This window comes from Aquila chrysaetos, chromosome 23 (genome assembly GCF_900496995.4).
Source record: "Aquila chrysaetos chrysaetos chromosome 23, bAquChr1.4, whole genome shotgun sequence".
NCBI classification, from domain to species: Eukaryota; Metazoa; Chordata; class Aves; order Accipitriformes; family Accipitridae; genus Aquila; species Aquila chrysaetos.
Window position 1 is genome coordinate 3,410,837 of NC_044026.1, and position 17,759 is coordinate 3,428,595.

The 17,759-nt window shown below is 44.0% G+C and overlaps 1 long non-coding RNA gene across 2 annotated transcripts; it reads right to left on the reverse strand.

Moving 5' to 3' along the window:
* Nucleotides 1-8,364: 8,364 nt before the first annotated feature.
* Nucleotides 8,365-16,304, reverse strand: LOC115334676. Of its 2 annotated transcripts, XR_003921216.1 has the most exons (3): nt 16,145-16,304; nt 9,020-11,076; nt 8,365-8,798 (listed from the first exon to the last, which is right to left on the reverse strand). It is a non-coding gene; the product is annotated as an uncharacterized LOC115334676 (long non-coding RNA). The 2 variants fall into 2 exon arrangements; XR_003921215.1 differs by lacking the exon at nt 16,145-16,304 and having other exon boundaries at nt 9,020-11,609.
* Between the last annotated feature and the right edge of the window lie 1,455 nt (nt 16,305-17,759).

The window sequence follows — 17,759 nt, forward strand, 5'->3', positions numbered from 1 at the left end:
AGCGAACAACAACAAAAAGAAGTAGCGGTAAGAGACAAACCTTCAGACTTTGGCCCTTTTTTGTGGCTGTAAATGCAAATCTTTGTGGCATTGCTGTACAAATGATCTTCTGTGTCCTTAGACTACAAACGTTGAGGAGCACTGGAAACACCACCTCTCGGTTTCTATGATTTTTTTTCTACGCAAGGGGTAATTAACAGTGTTTCACAAGGCATGTGTGTCTCTTCTGCATTGCAAATGTGACCCTCTGCAGCAGCAAGGAATGTGACAAACCAGGCGGGGTGGCTGTAGCCCCTGCCTCAGTGGCCCTGCTCGTGGAGCACCTTGAAGAGGAGCACTGAGACTTTTCCCCGTTCACTGAGAAAGCCATTCCCCGCAGGCATTATCAAAGTGACCTCCCGATTCTCCTCACAACCTCTCCTTAAAATCCTTCTTTGCCATGCCACCTAGCCTCGCAGATACCCACCAGCAGGCACTGCGGGCCAATGACGCTATTGCAAATTGCACTGATCAGCTTTGTCTCCGCGTTTGGTCACTGTCTCCCCCGTCTCTTGTACTGCAATCAAACTGTGAAGGTCTGGGGCAGTGACTAGCTCCTCCTTTTCTGTGTATCACCTAGCCCAGCAAGGTCTAGCTCATGATGACAATACTGAGGAGCTAAAGCGAAAGAAGTAAAAAAAAAACAATTGCAAAGAATTAAAATAATAGAGAGTTAAACAAAGGAAGTAATAAGTACCCATATTTAGCATATTACACATATTTTTAAACAGTAATGGAAAAGATCACCGTAGGAATAATAATTGTTACTATTTTTGCCTTGTGTAGCTCTTTTCATCTATGAATCTCTGAGCACGCTAATTAAAGACTTCGCGCATATCCAAGTACAAATAATTCCCATCTGGAAGGGATGGGATGCTGAGCGCGAAGCACTCTAATGCCAACAATATCCTCATCTGACATTATCACTGCAGATCTGGGGTTAAGCTTCCATTTTTAATTAGCTAACAATCTTAGTATGACAAAACTGGATTAAGTAGGTCCTCATCTACCGTTTGATACATGGGCCAGTAGTCACCATCAGATCGTGGATGTTTGCTAGGGGCACGTACCCAGCAAATCTGTGACTTGTGAAGTGACTCAAGTCATCGGCCACAAATTCCTGCATGCCGCTCTGCTTAGCTGGGATTCAGCTTCAGAGCTGAAGGTGGCAACTTCCTTCTCATTTTACCACTCGTCCTGTGCGGTAAAATAATTCCTTCCTCCAATTTCTTATTGACAGCATTAAGACTTCAGCTTTCCCTTTGTGGCATGGCAACCACCTCTTCTCTGCAGTAAACAGCAGAGCAATCAGTGTCAGTACCAACCACACACCTTTTCCTCGGAGTGAGGCAGCCGCAGCCCCAGAAGACAGTCTTTTCGGTAGAAAGCAGCAAGCTTTTAAACTTTCACCATACTTCGTTTTACTAAAACTTCTGCAGGTGGTTAGATGACTTTTCACTTTGCTGTCTGCCCAGGGCGAGGGATAAAGGCAGTCACTTTCTTCCCTCTCCCTGCCCCGTTCAACAGCAAGGTGAGTGCTTCCCATCTCTGTTTCGGAGGCCAGCTACCCATTTGCAAAACTCCCAGGGTCCAACTGCTCTTCCATTTTCACGGACTAACAAACTCCCAGTATTTCTTGGAGCAGCCCCGAGTCAGTTTTGGGTTTGTGCCACGGACCCGTCACAAGGAGCCAGGCAGCCAAATAGGCGAAAGGTGCAACAGTCACATTTAGCTGTATCCTTCAGTAGCTGTTTCAGTTGTAATTCCCTTTTTGTTCAGCCTGGAGCAGATGGTGGCTCAGAGCACCATCGGACGGGTGGAAAAGCTTCCAGCAGCAAAGCCTGGAGCGCTGAACGCGGCTCCTCGCACGTCCTCCCCCCTGCCCAGCTGCGCCGTCTGCTCGGGTGGTTCCAGACGGAGAAGGGGGTCGAGGAGGAAAAGTGGCAGATGGCAGCTGAAGCTGGGTCAAAACGGGAGGCCTCACCTCTGTGCAACAAGCACCGGCAGGAGCTGGATTTTTTTCTGGCTGCGTTTTGGTTGGCCGTGTTTAAAAATTGCCCCTCTGCACTCAGTCCTCAAAGAGGACTTTTGAGGTTTTTGCTTTAAAAATCCCACAATTTTCTGCAATGTTTTTCCCCATCTCACCCCGCCTGTGGGTGTAAAAGGCCAGACCCAGACCCAAGTTAAAATATTTGTGAAGCTGAAGCTCAGGTGGCAGGACCCCTTGATGCTGCTCTGTCGACCAGCTGTAGTGCTTCAGCTGCGGGGAATTGTTCCAAGGGGTGATCCGTCTTTCTTGCCGCGTTTGCTGCGTGAACGTGTCTGTGCAAGATGGGTAGTAAAAGCAACGCAGCCTTTTCTGTGGCCCCCCTGTGTTGACAGAAAGCTGGCAAAGCTGTTTGCAGCCCTTCCCAGGTGCCCTTCTTGTGACGATGCCAACGTGTGTTGCAAACAGTGAATTGGCCAAGGTAGCTGCTTTCATGTGCGCTGAAATTCGCTCATATAAAGTGCTAGGAGTGGATGAGTAAAAGAGTGGCAAGCAGGCCTGTAGGAACTGGTATATGGCCATGCAGCGCTGTTCTCTATGCAGCTCAGGATACAATAACGCTCCTGGGCAAGCCTGGGGGTATTTAGCAGGGGTGCTTGGTACCTGCTGCCAGCTCTTACTCTTTCCTTTCTTTTCGTTTCTCCTGCTTTGACAAAAAAGAGATCAATTGGGCTAGAAGGCTGATGTCAAGTCCTTGGAGAAAGCAACCAAGCGTCAGACTTTTATCATTTAATTCTGCAATCTCAGGATGGGGACAAGCTAAAGATGAGACAAATACATGACAGTAAAGCTTGCTAGCAGGACAAGAAAACGTGGCAGAGGGATCAAGCCTAGCTCTAAGACTTGGGTCTTTACTACTTAAATTGATTAGGCAGCGCTGTTGAGATCCATAAGCCTGTGTTTGCTACTCTACCAGAAGTGCCGGTGGCAGTAACTGCGTTCTTGGCATAGGACTGAAGTGTCTCAGCCACTCTGCAACGAGATCCCTGCAGCAAAGGAGATCTAGCTCTGAAGTTCGCCAGGTGGGGGGAACCGAAACCCAAGCAAATCTGAGTCAAACTTCTCCTTAATTATGCTAATAGTAGACAGGGGACAATCTGTTTCTCCTGGCTTTCGTCCTGATGATTAGGACTGCTCCAAGCGTTTCCTATCTTTTCAATCTATTTTTATCTGGAGGAGGCTTCACAGAGCTTGCAGTATCTCGGGGAGAGCAATACTCAAGTAAATTGAACTCTCTGCCTTATTGCAAGTAGGAAGTGGTTTTGATAAGCTTTCCTAGTTCTCTTTTGACAGCTCCAAAAGCAATTTGCCAAGCTAGCAGCCACCTTGTTACATGACCTAGGGGAAGGCGTGCTAGCGAAGGTCCCCGGCCCATCGGCAGGAGGCTGGGCTGGAGCAGGTAAGTTGTAGGTAACTACTGGTAAGTTGTCTCCTGCAGCACCATGCGTTTGGTGAACGGTTATCTTCTGAGACTCATATCGCAGTAAAAAAGGAAAAACTGGATGCGACGTGGGGGTCCCAAACTATCAGCAAGGTTTTTCTGAGGTTGTCTAGAACGGTATCTAGCTGACATGGGGGATGGGAAGTGTCTTTCCTTTGGGCTGGGGCTCCATCCCATCGTCACCTGTAGGTGGAAGGAGCTACAGGGAGCCCCAAGGTCTGTCTGGTCCAGCCTGCCCTGCCGTGGCGACCTTGGAGACCTTGCCCACCCCCGGCCCCTGCGTTCAGGCCAAGCTGAGGGTGATTTAAAGAGGGATAAAACCCTGTGGAAGCACCTCTGGAAAACTCGGCAACGCCCTAAGGGCTTATTGTAGTTTTGAAGGGCAGTTTTGTTATTTTCCTCTTTGCCGGGGTATCAAAGTGGCTGCCAGATTCAGGCTCTTTTGCGGAAGCCGAAGAGCCAGAAATAATCCGACAAAAAGCTGTCTCCCAGCATGTGGCTGCAGATCTACGGTATGGGCTCTTGCATCGCCATGGTAATTAAGAAATCTCTGACAGCTTAAATCTCACTGAGAAGGAAACGAAGTAGTGAAGTGTCACAACGTGGCAGGACAAAAATCTGTCTGTCCTTCCTGGGTTTCCAGAGAGATAGACACCATCGGACCAGGGTCAGACAGGGCGACAGGGACTGTAATGGGCTCCTGTCGGAGGGCCCCACCAGCACAGAGGAGTAATGTCTTGAATGGTTACAGTGCATTCAAAATTTCTATCTTGCCCCTTGGAAAAACATGCTAGTTAAAATTAAGATGGTTCCTTTGCCAGTGGCACAGGTCCCAGGACGGGGACAAGCATAGACAAATGATCACAAACTTGTATTTCTCTCGCCTTTCACAGATCCAGAGTGGCATCCTGGCTTAAGGTTTCTTAGCCCATATTCACCTCATAGCGTGAGAGCCCCTGGTTTTTCTGATACAGTGATTTTAGGAAGTATTATTGCTGGCGGAGCATGGTGGAAGTGTGGTTAGACGGCACAGGCTGAATCTGTTGAGGAAGGTGCTGCTGCGCCGGTCCCACCGCTCCCTTCTTCCCCAGTCTCTCAAGTATTTGCTACTGCCACGTTGTCTGGCTGGACACCGGTGCTTCTCCGACCCTTCTCTGAGCCGAGTTACTTCGTTAAGATCGCAGAAAACTAACTCTACAAAGAAAAAGTGAATCACCGCTGGGTCTGCAGCAGGGAACTGGGTCCGTTCACTAAAGGGGCAGAGAGCTGGCAAGGCAGGGATTGTACGTTGGGGAAGCTCAGGGATTGGGAAAGCAAGGGGCAGGTCCCTCTCGTCTGGAAACAAGGAGCCGTCGGAGCAGGTAGGCTCTCTCATCTAACTGCACCCTTCTTGCTCATGGCTTGCCCACGGCTGCCAAGCCCTGGCAGCACGGCAGCTCCCGGCCCCAGCTCCGTCCCTCAGCGAGGCAGGGCAGGCTGTGGGTGGGTTTCACTGGGCCTCCGGTCTGGGTGAAGTTCTGTGGCAATCGAGGACAGCAGAGACATGAAAACAAGGCCAAGGAAAGGGGAACTGGAGAGGGAGGTTTTCCCCAGTTCCAGTTGCAGTAGCCCCACATCCTGCTTCAGGTACCGCATCCCCTCCCCAGTGCTGTTGAGGTGAACCGGTTTGCTCCAAAACCTTGCCGGGGAAGTGAAATGAAAAACCAGAACAGCACATTTGTTACTGAAAGGCACTCGGGTCTCGAGGTAGAGGAAAAGGTGGTGTTGTAATCTGGCGCCGAACGTGCCAGGCCAAAGATAACGTGGATCAGGCAAGGGCAGGCGGTCCCAGCCCGCGGGGTCAGGAGGAGCGTGTCCCGGGATCTGTGCTGCTGTAGGAGATGACGAGTGATCCAGCACGATGCTCGAGTGGCACAAACCGATGATACTAGATCTCCTATTAAAAAAAACCCAACCCTGCCAGAACAACAAATGAGCTGTGAAAACTTGACTCGGCAGCAAAAGTTTAGCGTAAGTCAGCACTTTACATTGTGTGGCTGCAGCAATTTTGACCCAGGAGTCCTAATGCTGGATTTACCGTGAAATCACGGGCGCGGGAAGGGGAGTGCAAACGACCACGTGAGGCCAAAGCACTCGGCACCTCAGGAGCAGTGGCTGGTAGGGCTAAACCTGCAGAAAACGACAAGTTCTGCAGGGTCTGGCAGCGTTCAGAGATCCCAGCTCTATTGTAAGCACTCATCAGAGCAGATTAATGGCTTGCCAAATCCAGTATCTACATGAAAACTAGGAAGAGGGAATATGATAAATTATCTTTCCATATTCTGATTGCATCTAATTTGGTGACTGACCATCTGTCTACTTTTTTTTAGCTTCTTTTTAAGTCGTGGCATATGTGCTGGCTTTCAAAATCACTTCCAGATGTAAAATTCTTTCAGATAACAATCCCTTTTTTCTTCCTTCACATTAGATATTTAGGTGTAATGGATATTGGCAAAATGATTTTTTTTTTACCATTGCCTTCCTCATAATCTTTTTTTTTTTTTAATTGTGCTGTGTTCCAGAATAAGAGTGCTGTGCCAGTCCTCTCAAGTAAGGAGCCCCAGTGCCTACAGTATACACACTGACATCCAACGTTTATGTTCCACATGCTGCCCTGCACAAAATAATGGCCCCTTCTTAAAGGAGCAGAGAACAGAGCCAGCTCCTGGGGTAGTGTGTTCGAGGTGGGGTCTATAGGAAGGAACTTTATGAGAGAAGGGAACCGTGTGAGGAAGATATCAGTGTTGTCCCCAATATTAACAGATTTTTTTAAAATAGCTAGAGGGGTTTGCCCTGGAGTGTCAGACACGCACAGTGACAAGAACTGAGTTAATGGAAAAATTTAAGTAAGCAAAACACTAAATCCACATGGAATGCTATGAGTTTGAATGTCTACAATTCATCTCCTGAGGATTTCTGGACAAGAAATTCTAAGTACTCTTTAACTGACAGTGAAAATGCTTTGAAGCCAGCTCTGAAATGAATGCATTTCTAAAGATGCCTCATCTCGTCTCATGTCCTTTTCCTTTCTGGCTCAGGTCTAGATAACATGCTGAAACCATCGTTTCTATAGAACTTATCACAAGCAGTATCTTCTGCCTGCTGGCATTCAGCTTATTATTGAGATGAAGGATCTCAAATATTTCCATTTCTTTTATCAGAAAGTTAAGAATCTCTGCATAAAATTACCAGTAATGGAAAAATCTTCTCTGAAAGCAGGTCCTCGTTATTCAAGTTACCGGCAAGTAGGATAGTGAAGATAATGGATATTTTGAATCACAGATAGTTCACAAAAAAATGAAAGGAAAAAATAGTTTTGAGTTGCATCGAAACACAAGCCTTTCAGAAATGGCTGGTGAAATCAAAAGGTTTGAGAAAAATAACTTCAGGATAAATGAAATATTTGGTTTGACCTAAAATGCATTATTCTTTCTGCTTTGAGCACTGTCATTCATATTAAACTTATTAGAAAGTAAATTTCAAGGAAATACCAAAACAGAAAGCTGAAAAGAAATGCATTTCATTTTCAAAAAGCAGAAGTGAAACAAGTAATTTTCTTCAAAAAGAATTCTTTTTTTTCTGAATAGACAGTTAAAACCCAGCATCAATTCACAAAATGTCGCAGCATTACTGAAGCTTCTCTGAGAAATAATTCCCACATTTGTACGTGTAAATTGCTTTCCAGGTGGGAAGAAGAGAGAGCAGGAGGGGGATGCCAATAGCCATGAGACAGTAGCTGCAGGACCTGCTGCCCGTCTCCTCTGGTGGGGGTCCTGAGGGGCCCCAGCCCGGGGTTACTGGCAGGACTCTTGGAGAAAAGGAATCTGCCTGGGGCTCCCAGCCTACACTGTGCACAGATGGAGGCGTCTTGAGCCAATGGAAGAAAATCAAAACCTCTTGTTCTGAAACGACTTTAATCTGGTGAGGGAGAGACCTCCATATGGATGTTAAAGCAAGCAGAAATTCTTACCGACAGCATAACCCATTTAGATTTCCTGTATCTGTGGATTTAAGGAACAGCCATCAGAACACTGATTTTTCTGTGACGCCCTCCCTGTTTGCGAGTGGCACCTGAGACGCAGCCCTGATTTCGGGGCAAACTCCAGAGGACAGGAGCTCCCCTCCCTCTGGGTCGGCCCTTGAAGCACCAGTCTCTCTCCACTAAGAGCAGAGGGACTGAGGGTCTCGAGTCCATGCTCCGAGTGATTCCGCTAGGAAAATGTGACTACTGCCTTGGTATCGCAGCCCAGGTGCAGCTCTGATGCCCACCGTTCAACTTCAAGCCGAATTTTCAGACCACTTTGTGTTTGATTTTCAACCCATGCTTCAGCTTGCTTCTCCTTTTTGATCTTCTTGAAAGTCATATTGGCTGTCTTTGCAAGACCATTATCAAACAGCTAATACAAAGGAGGGAAGAAACATTTTTGCCAAAAATATATGGGAGATTCCTACTCTTCAGGGCAGACTATCTGAGCTCTGAAACCTTATCTGCACATGAACTGTACTGCCTTGTAATGGCTTAACCGTCTTGATGTGGAAATGCTTATTTCTGGAAAAAAGAATCCATCTGCAGAGGCACCTTTGTACTAATGTGATGGAAGGTGTGACCATAAGGTGTGTGTGTGGTGTAAATGAACCAGTAAAGATAAAGCCTCATCTTCATATATAATTCAGTGGAAACTTTCCAACTGGAGTGTTTTGGCAGTTTGTCATTATTTGAAAGGGCATATCACTGCAATGTGGCATTTGCTTGCTTTCCGGATATACTATGTACGCCGTGGATTTAAAAAAAAAAAAAAAAGTATTTTGGCATAGGACAAGGCAAAGAAACAATAACTTTAAAACACAGCACAGAACTCCTTCTGGTGGCAATCACTCCAAGCAGTAGGAGGCTAGTATTCAGCTAAACTAGTCTTCTGGTACAGCAGGTTCTGGCTAGCGAGTCTCCATTGTCATTTATAAGCAAGCATACTTAAGCAGTTAGGATGTCTTCATTCCATTTGGTTCTGATTTGTCTGGTCTCCTTGTGCTTATTACTCTGAGCGCACTTGAGGGACCAACCCTTTCATTTACATGTTCAGTTACACAATAATTTTTTCATCAGGTCACTCTTTTGTGAGTTGCTATTTGCCGAGTACTGCATTGGAAGCATTTGCTGGTCTCGGGAGAGGCGATGCTTCACTTGTCTCGGGAAGCAGAAGACAGAAGTCCTCACAGGCAGGAAAAGATGGGCTAGATGGAAAATGCATTAGCATAAGTAAGATACAAATTTAAGGCACAGAAATTGTACTTGCAAAATACGTCTGTGTGAATTCTGGCATTAAGGGAACTCTGGGAACCACAAAGAAAATAACTGCAATTAGCCTGGGAATGACAGTAAAAGCGGTTTAAGGTAAACTATATTACACGGTGTTTAGGCTGCACCAAGAGCACATGTAAACATTGGGGTGTACCTGCACAGTACATCTGAGGATTACTAGCAGTTTGCCACTGCTAGAAGGAGCAGTCCAGCCATTCTCCATCGATCCCAACCGAGTCCCTCCAGCCCTGCCTGCAGCCACACAGCTTTGTCCCTTCTCTTGAATCACCTCTGTCTCTCAGACTAGAATTGGTGAGCCAATTCTCACCTGACAGAAACCGCTCACCTTTTTTTTTTTTTTTTTTTTTTTTTTTGGCAGGGTTATTTTTGGTCAGCTCACCAATCTCAATTGGCACTTCGTTCCATCAGACGAGCACCAGAGCCAGCGCTTGGAAGAGGTCGAGGGCTCTCAGCCGGTGCGAGGGGTTCTGGCAGAGGACCGCAGAGCTCTGTCGTATGGCGGCACCTGGGAGCTAAGGTACATTAACTGTGCGGTATAGTTGTGTGACTCAAAGGAGTCTGTTCCCCGGCTCTAAGGGTCCATAATTTTTCTCCAGGATTCGTAATGCTGCGTTGTCTTTTTCTCCGTGTAGAGCTTCTGAGTGTAGAGGGAAAAACAGTTTGTTTGGGGGCACAGAGTATGTACCCCTTACAGTAAGAAGCGTAGGCCTTGAGTAGTTGGCAGGCGTACTCTAAACAGGGTTGGAGAAAGCTTGCCTTTGGACTGAGAATTACTCAAATTTTGCCTTTTTTCTCTCCTCCCAGTTCCTGTGAATTTACAGTGTCAACGTTTCTCATCATGTCAACAAACCAGCCTCAAATACCCAGGGTTTGTCCCTTCCACGAAAGCTCAAAAAGATAGAGAAATAGTACAAAGACAGCTGAAAGTCTCATTCAGATGCAACCACATCAGTAAGGGTTACTGCTGGCACAATGCGTTTTTTTCTGTATAAGCATTGCTCTTTTCGAGTTGGTATCAGTCCACAGCCTGCTCCTTAAAACGCTACGCCAGCTGCAGTTACTGCCTCTCGTGCTGCTCTTCCAACTTGACAGTCGCTGCTGCTAAACTGCAGTCTCACTGAAACGCTGAGGTATTTCCATGGTATTTTCTGGAGTCTAAGCAAAGCTTCAAAAGAGGACAGCTTAAAACTGCAAATGTATATGGGAGGTCTAGATTCTGCAGAAAAGATTAATTTGGGACTTTTAGAACAGTAAAGGAGATTTAGCCACATATCTTCTATTAAATAGTATGAGGAAATTGCCATGTCCAGCTTGGAAAATTTTGATATAAATTATTTAATTGCAGATGACAGACTCTTCCTGAGCAGTACTAGCTCCAGCTCTGACCCTTTTTAAATACCAAATTCATTAGAAAGGAACAAAAGAAAACAAATACACAAAAACTGTTACACATACAAAAGTGCTGAAGAATGGAATGCTTTCCATGGTGATTTAAAAAAAAAAAAAATTAAGCTCTTAAATTCAAACCAGCATTTAGGGGCTACAACAAAGTAGAAACCTTGGCAGGATAAGGAGGTCTGACTGGAGGTTATTGTTATTATTCATTTTCTGGTAAAGCAGGAGCAGTTGTGCTAAAGTTTATCCCAGTAATTTAAAAGGGAGCTTTTAAAATACCTTTACTTAGTTCTTTTATCATTCTCTTAAACTTTTGACTACTTCTGGTTTAGTTTCATTTTTTGGGGTCAAAGCCACAAAAATTTGTTAAGGAGGACTTGGTTAGTTCAACTCAAACTTTCACTGTTTGCTTTCTGACCGTTGTTTCTTTTAAATCTTGTACGAGCAGAGGTTAGCTCGAGGGGTTCCGAGCTTCAGTTCCCACTCCTTGACAATCCAAGCTTGGGAGAACTGGAGCTCGATATAACACTCAGAGTAAAAACTAGGGAGGCGTTAGGTTTCTGCTTAGTCATCTGTTCTGTTTTTCAATCAATGTTCCTTTTTCTTTTTTCTTTCTCATTAATGACTGCTGAACAGTTTGCAAAGAATGCTGCAGTTTACCAGTCTTCTGTGCTGCAAAGCGTTCCATTCCTCTGCCCCTGGAAGCTCCCCAGTGCGTACACCAAAACCCATTTGTATAGAGTGCCTAACAGGTTACACCGTAACACGCGGTGAGGAAACAAATCCGTAGAATTCCTAGGAGAAGAGGAAAAAGGAATAGATTTGAAAAGAGATCCAATGAGAATGATTGCAGAATTAGAAGATTACTTTAGTTTAGATAGTCATACAAGGTCCATCACCCTGTCACCCCCGCCTCAAAGAACAGACTCCATATCCTCCCATGTGATCTTCCCAATACCTTTTGAGAAAACAAGTAAGAACCAAGTCCCTTTGTGGCTTTTGGTTTTTAAATATTTCCCACTGTCCAAGTCAAAAGGTGCTTTCATAAAATCCCCGTTCAGCTGCTCTTGACCCTGAGGTGGAACTAACTCCCTGAGCACCAAAGTACTCGGCCAGCATTCAGTGCAAAGGCAGTGGCAGTTGGGTTAGCAGGCTGAAGGGCCTCACCCTGCACAACTGGTCGGTGCTGTGTAAGAGGCTGTGGGTGCATATATTTGGGAGTAGGATGGGGACGGGACAGAGGGAATCAATGTCTTCCCTGTGGAAGCCCAGGTGGGCCTGCATAGGTATAACATCAAACCACAGTGTAGGGTCAAAAATTGCGCATAAAGCCACCTCCAGGTGCTGGTTTGCTACTTCAGAGCTTTGCTGACGGCCAAGATTGCAAAACATCCAACTTTCTTCTTGAGTGTTTTAGTGTTTCCAAATCAAGGAAGGTACTTCTTATCCTGGAGTAGCAGTCCTTAAGCTTTGAGGCATGGAGTATTCTGTTGCCGTCCATGGAGAGGCAGCTGGTTATTCACTCAATGGTACAGGGCTTGTACATGAATACGGCTCTTTTGAAGTTACATCTGGCTCAATTTGCAATTATCTGAACAAAATGAAAGAAATAAAAGTAGGATGGGGTACTTTCTTGCAGTTGTTCTGTAATCTGTGGACTAACAACTGGTCTGCAATGCCATAATTTGCTGTGATGTGGTTTGTGGTGTGCAAATGATGGAAAACTCTGGCTCTCTATTGAGTAATTACCATAAAAATTTATGTTGGCTTAGAAGTACTTATCCTCAGAAAGTCCTTCTTCCCTCCTTTGACCATAAAAAGATTCAAAAAAGTAACTGATATAGTCATTTAGCTTCTTGATGACTGTATTAGTCCTGTAGAACCCGCTCAATCAAGACACTAATACTGCTGCTGATAAAATAAGGGTTGGCAGACGCATGCTGGCACCAAATGTATTCCTGCACTTGGCATGAAGAAAGTGTGGCTAAGGTTAATCGTAAGGAAGTTCTAGTTAATCATAGCTCTGGAGTGAAGTAGAAGCAATGTACATAAATTAGTGTAACGGAGAGCAATTTTCAGCAAAAAAACCCTAAAATTTTATTATTATCTCCCTGTGAGACTGCAATTTGTAATTTGCACTGTAATTCCATCAGCTGTCTTTTCTGCTTCTGTGCACAATCAGATCCAGCGTCACTGTGTCATTAAAGAAACAATTATTCTAACAACAGAACTAATAAATGCCTTCTATTAGACGCAGGATTTAGCCAGCAAACACAAATAGACCTTTTACATCAATACCAGCTAGGATTAACAGTGACATTTAATGTCACCCACTCATTCATGAATTGCCACATTGTCACTGTAAGCCACAGGGTGGAGGAAAAAAAAGGGAAACAACTAGCAAATGCAAAGTTATCATTCATGGGATTAAAGAAACTGCAACTATTTAAAGAGGTTAGTCCAAAACTCTAAAATTAGCAAATATTTGTATCCCACATAAATTCCATATTTAAGATTGTAGGACTGAATATTTAATGAGAATTTGAACAGATTTTTTTTCAGGTACAGTACATTATATTTGCTACTTATTCACAGCCTTCCTGTGTTAACTTGGACACCTCATACAGCATTTGTGTGCCTCATTTCCTCAGGCTTATAATTTTTGGGGTATATTTTACAGCAGTATTTCCCATTCTTATATGTGGATTGGAAGCAATTTAGTAGTGTCTGTAGAGAACCTAGAGATGCTCTGTACGGGTAGGGTAACACTGCCGTTATGATGAAACAGAGGAACCTGAGAGTCCTATAACAACAATTGCCTTTTTTTCCCCTCACATTCCCCAAATCAAAAAGCAGACTATAGGGAGCAGCAGGGTTAGTGAGATTCTTAACTGGTGTACAGTTAAAATTACACTGCAAGATTACACTGAATTTCAAATGTCAATTTTTTAACAGAGCTTTTTTCCCCCCTGCAATTGTAAACATTAGTGTAGGAGCACACAAAGTAGATTTTCTGTAGCACTAATCATTACGGTAGTTAGGTATCAAGCCCAGGATCTAAATGCAAGTTGTCAGCTAAAGCCTTGTAGCCAGTCTTGCAGTCACACACTGATTTTCACATATATATTGACCAGGCTGGGCTTAAGTTCCTTCCCAGGAATATTAAATCAGTTTAGCCTGCATTCCATTGTGTTGTTTAAACTAGGTTTTAAGAATGTAGGTTTGAAGATTTAGGCTAACAATATGCCTTTAATGCTATTTGAAATTTCATGAATGCCAAATGTCCTAGAAGATTTTTAAATAAGTAGACTGGCTCCCGGGGGAGTCACAGTGAGGCGTGAGGGATACGTAGGAAAACTTCTAGCCAAAAGTGGTATGCCTTTTTTGTATGGGTGTATATACATTTGATCTATTTTCCATATATGATCCCTGCCTGGCTGCCGCCGTTCGAGCAGGCTACAAAGATTCTAGGGACAGTGGGCGAGGAGCTACATCCTTTGTTGTATTAGGACAACACCTGATATTATGGGATACCGACTATGATTTAGCAATACCAGCCTACAACCAGTAGCAGTAGCAATGTTGTCAACAGAAGTTTTGACAGCCTGATACATTTCCTCCACTCCCAGTCAATCGATTTCCACTTCCTCAGCACCACTTCCCTGTTTTGTCATTCAGCCTCAAGTCAAAAGAGCAGGCGAAACCTTCACGAGGCCGTAAAGGACCATAAAAAGTCATGCTGGCAACACCACCGCCACAGCTTATGGTAACAATTCCTTTCTAAAAAGACCACTGGGGAAAAAGCAATATTCTCAGAGCAGGTAATTCTTCATTACTGACCCACTAAAGTAACAAGTCAGAGGGATTTAAACCAGGCACCAGAAAAGGAGCCCTGGAGAGCACTAGTGTGGAATAGGGAACACTAAAACCGTTCAGTGATTAAAAAAAAGGAGCTGTTGCTCTGTACTGCTTAGTCACTGTGTGTGCTGGCATGTTTGAGATGGGTTACTTTTTTTTTCCCTTCTCTTTACCTCAGGCGTTCAGTTTGAAGGGTGTGTAAGGAAGTGAACTTTCAAAATAGTTAGTCATCTTTACAGTTACGGTCTTCTACTTTTAACAGGATTTGAGGTGAAGTTTTCCAAAATTTGGATTCAACTACATGGGCATCAAAAGGGACTCATCCGCAAAGGAGGATGAGGTGGGCATTCGGGTTAGCCAGAACTCCCTTTTAGGACCCATTGTAAAAAATACTAGCTTTGACATGGCTAATAGAATAATCAATGGAAATCCTGTGAACTATGCTTAGTGTTTCTTCTACAAAGTGGTCTATTATTCACACTGTTGCCTTTAAGGTACACAATACTGCAATCACTGAGGTGAAAGTGTGGTCTTTTTCTACATTTGCCCACCAACTTCAAGTTTTCTTGTTTGTGTTATAATTAGAACTCTGTATCTGGAGACCCTTATCATCAAAACAATTTTTGTTCTTCCCACTCTTTAAGTTTGAAGTAGGAGAGGAAAGCTTATGTTTAGCTTTTCCATTTAATTCTTAATAAAGATATGTCTTTATTTGAAGCACCCCCATTGTCTGAACTTTATAGCTCTATTAATCAATTTTTGTGCAATTCAAGCTACTAAAAAATAGCAAAATAATGGGGAGTAGCCAGGAAAGGAGGAGGTAGGTGCAGAAGGGATGAAGATGCACAGCACTGCACCCGAGAGCTCTGCACTTCGCCAAGCACCATCAGCAAGACATTTTCATAGCAGGTCTACCTAGTGGAAAATGGTTGCTTTGTTTTCAGCCAGGGTGTTCCAGCCTAGAAGGACTCCCATTTTAATTTAGAATTCTGTGAGTTTTTACCTGTTCCGAGAGGTTAAATCTTAAACTTTGCTGCAACTTAAAAAATAACAACTGCTATTCCATACAGCTGGTATATCAGAGAGGAAAAAAAAGCACGGTCCCTCAGCGCACGCAGCAGAAGCCTCCATTTATCTGTACTCACCTGTTCACAAACATTACTTCAGATGAATTTACTCCAGATCAGGGTTTGGGTTTTCATCTTGCTTAAGCCCCACAAATGTAAACACTGGAGAAAGGTCACTACCACATCTCTCTTGCATACACAAGTTTGAGAACTGCCCAGCACTTTAGGGATGTGGGCACTGTGGGGGTGATGCTGTTACTGAAGGTGCGTATCTTCCAGATCAAACACGAGTTACTTGGGTTTTGCTGGTTTGCATTTTTTATAGTGAATTTAAGGAATGGGTTTTAAAATATGGAAGACTCTAGACCTTTGTGGCCAAGAGCATCTGTGTTTTCAGTTGGACCCTTTTTTTTTTTTCCTCCAATGGCCTCTTCTGAGGATGGCTTTAGTTATCCCAGAAACAAAAATTTTGCTAAAAGGAAGTTGAGATTGCTGCAGGAACTTGAAGCAAACTTTAGAAGGCAAGAAAATTTCAGGTTAAAAACCCCAAAGCCTAAGACTTCCTAACACCCTGCCAGCTATCAGTGACCTGCTATACAGCCCTTAAAAGATATACTTTTTGAGATACAGTACTGCAAGCTATTGCCCTCCATGCAACTAACTCATTTTGCAACTCCTATGCAATGAAAAAACATCCTTAACAAATGATGTATCTTAAGAACAGATATGATAATTCTGCAGCCCTCTGCAGTAGTTTCCTGTAGCAGCTGTTCAGTGTTGATCCAACTGATTTCTATCAGTGGCTGAAGATTAATTATATACTCCAATTAGCCATATCTATTATACAGGGTACTTGGCACCACTTAAAGTCTCTTCAGCACTCCAGTTTCATCCATAGTTCAGTTCATGCCATTTATTCACATGCAAGAGTGTAATACCTGTATAAATGTCCCAGGCAGATGAAATGATGCAGCATCTCTGCTTCCATCCCCATCAAGGCGAGTACTACCAGCAGTTTCCAAAGGCTTCAGATTTACCAGCCCACACCGTGCAGCTGCAGACTGCACGGGGTGGCAGCTACAACACCTGCAGCCTATTCCACCCAGCCCATCTGCGACAGAAAGGAAAGTTTCAAGAGGCAGAAGACAAGCACGAGGTTGGTAGCTAACGGTCCTGCTGTAGGAAGCAGTCGAACCAGCATACTACGATACTAAGATACTATGTGATAGGTAACAAGGAAGAGAAATAGCAAATATAAATGTCCTTATACATTCAAGTGTTACAAACAAGTTTTCTGGTACTTTGAGGCTTTGTGTCATGCAGGTGAATGTCCAGCGAGCAGAGGACATCTTTATAGCCTGCATAGCTAATTTTGTCTTTCTGTATTTGAAGTAGTAACAGGGACGGCACCTCTTTAGTATGAACTGTCCCAAGGGATTTCTGTGCCCCAACAAATACTGCAGACATCTTTTATCTCTTTTTTAAAAGCAAAAAACCCCACACCACCAGAAAAACCAACCATCCCACCCAAACAAACATCATCCCACCTGGCTTCAAAAAGAGGTATCTGTTATTTATGCCCACTCTACTACCAGTTTCTCCGGCACTCTAAGGAACTCCAAAGTGAAATAACCAGTAGAGCTCAACAGCCAGCTAGCAAAAGTGAAATGCCTCTAGCTTCAGGGGAAAACTACTGAGGAAATGCCCAGTGTTTCAACTGAAGTTAGGGCTAGCTCTAGATACAGCTCAGGCAACTGAATTATTCTGTTAGAAACATTTAAGATTAAGTTCTCAAAGTCTCTTTTCATGGACAAGGATTGATGCAAGGATACATTCTATAGGCTGCTTTAGACTGACAGCAAAAACCTTCAACGATTTACCTGCATCGATGCAGAGGCATGCACGGACACAGGTCTGTTGACTTCCATCATCACCTCTTGACAGTCCTACCACAGGTTTGCAAAATGCCTTTTAATGAAATAAGGGCACGTTAAAATAGATTAATATGACTTGCTAGCCGCTTCTCATGCTTCCCTGTAATCTAGGAGAGGAGACAGTTTACCGCTGTCTGTACAGAAGGGTAGGTGCACCTGAATGACAGTGGTTCATTTGGCATGACTAATCTAGCTGAAAGAACACAGAATGCTTTTGCACCTTGACCCCAGTATTACCTGCTTTTAAGGTAACTCTTCCACATGCCACTAGCAGCTTAACTCCTTGTAAAAATCTCAGAACAGGGTTTCTTCAGGTTTTACCACAGGAGATGAAATACCTCACCTGTAACACAGTTTTATTGAAAACAAACAAAACTTGGTAGCTTGGCTCAGTTTTTCCAATAATGTGTGCATATTAGGACACATCAGTACTAATTCTGGCTAAACTAGAAAATGATACAAGATAAATTCTGGAACACCTACAAAATGAGAAGACAAGATGTTTCATTATAACAAAATTGGAAATTCAAAATCATACGTTCCATTCCTTTCCTGCCAAAGTGTTCACAATTTAACATAAACTGAAACTGAAAAGCTAGTCCCTCTTCCAAACCCTAAT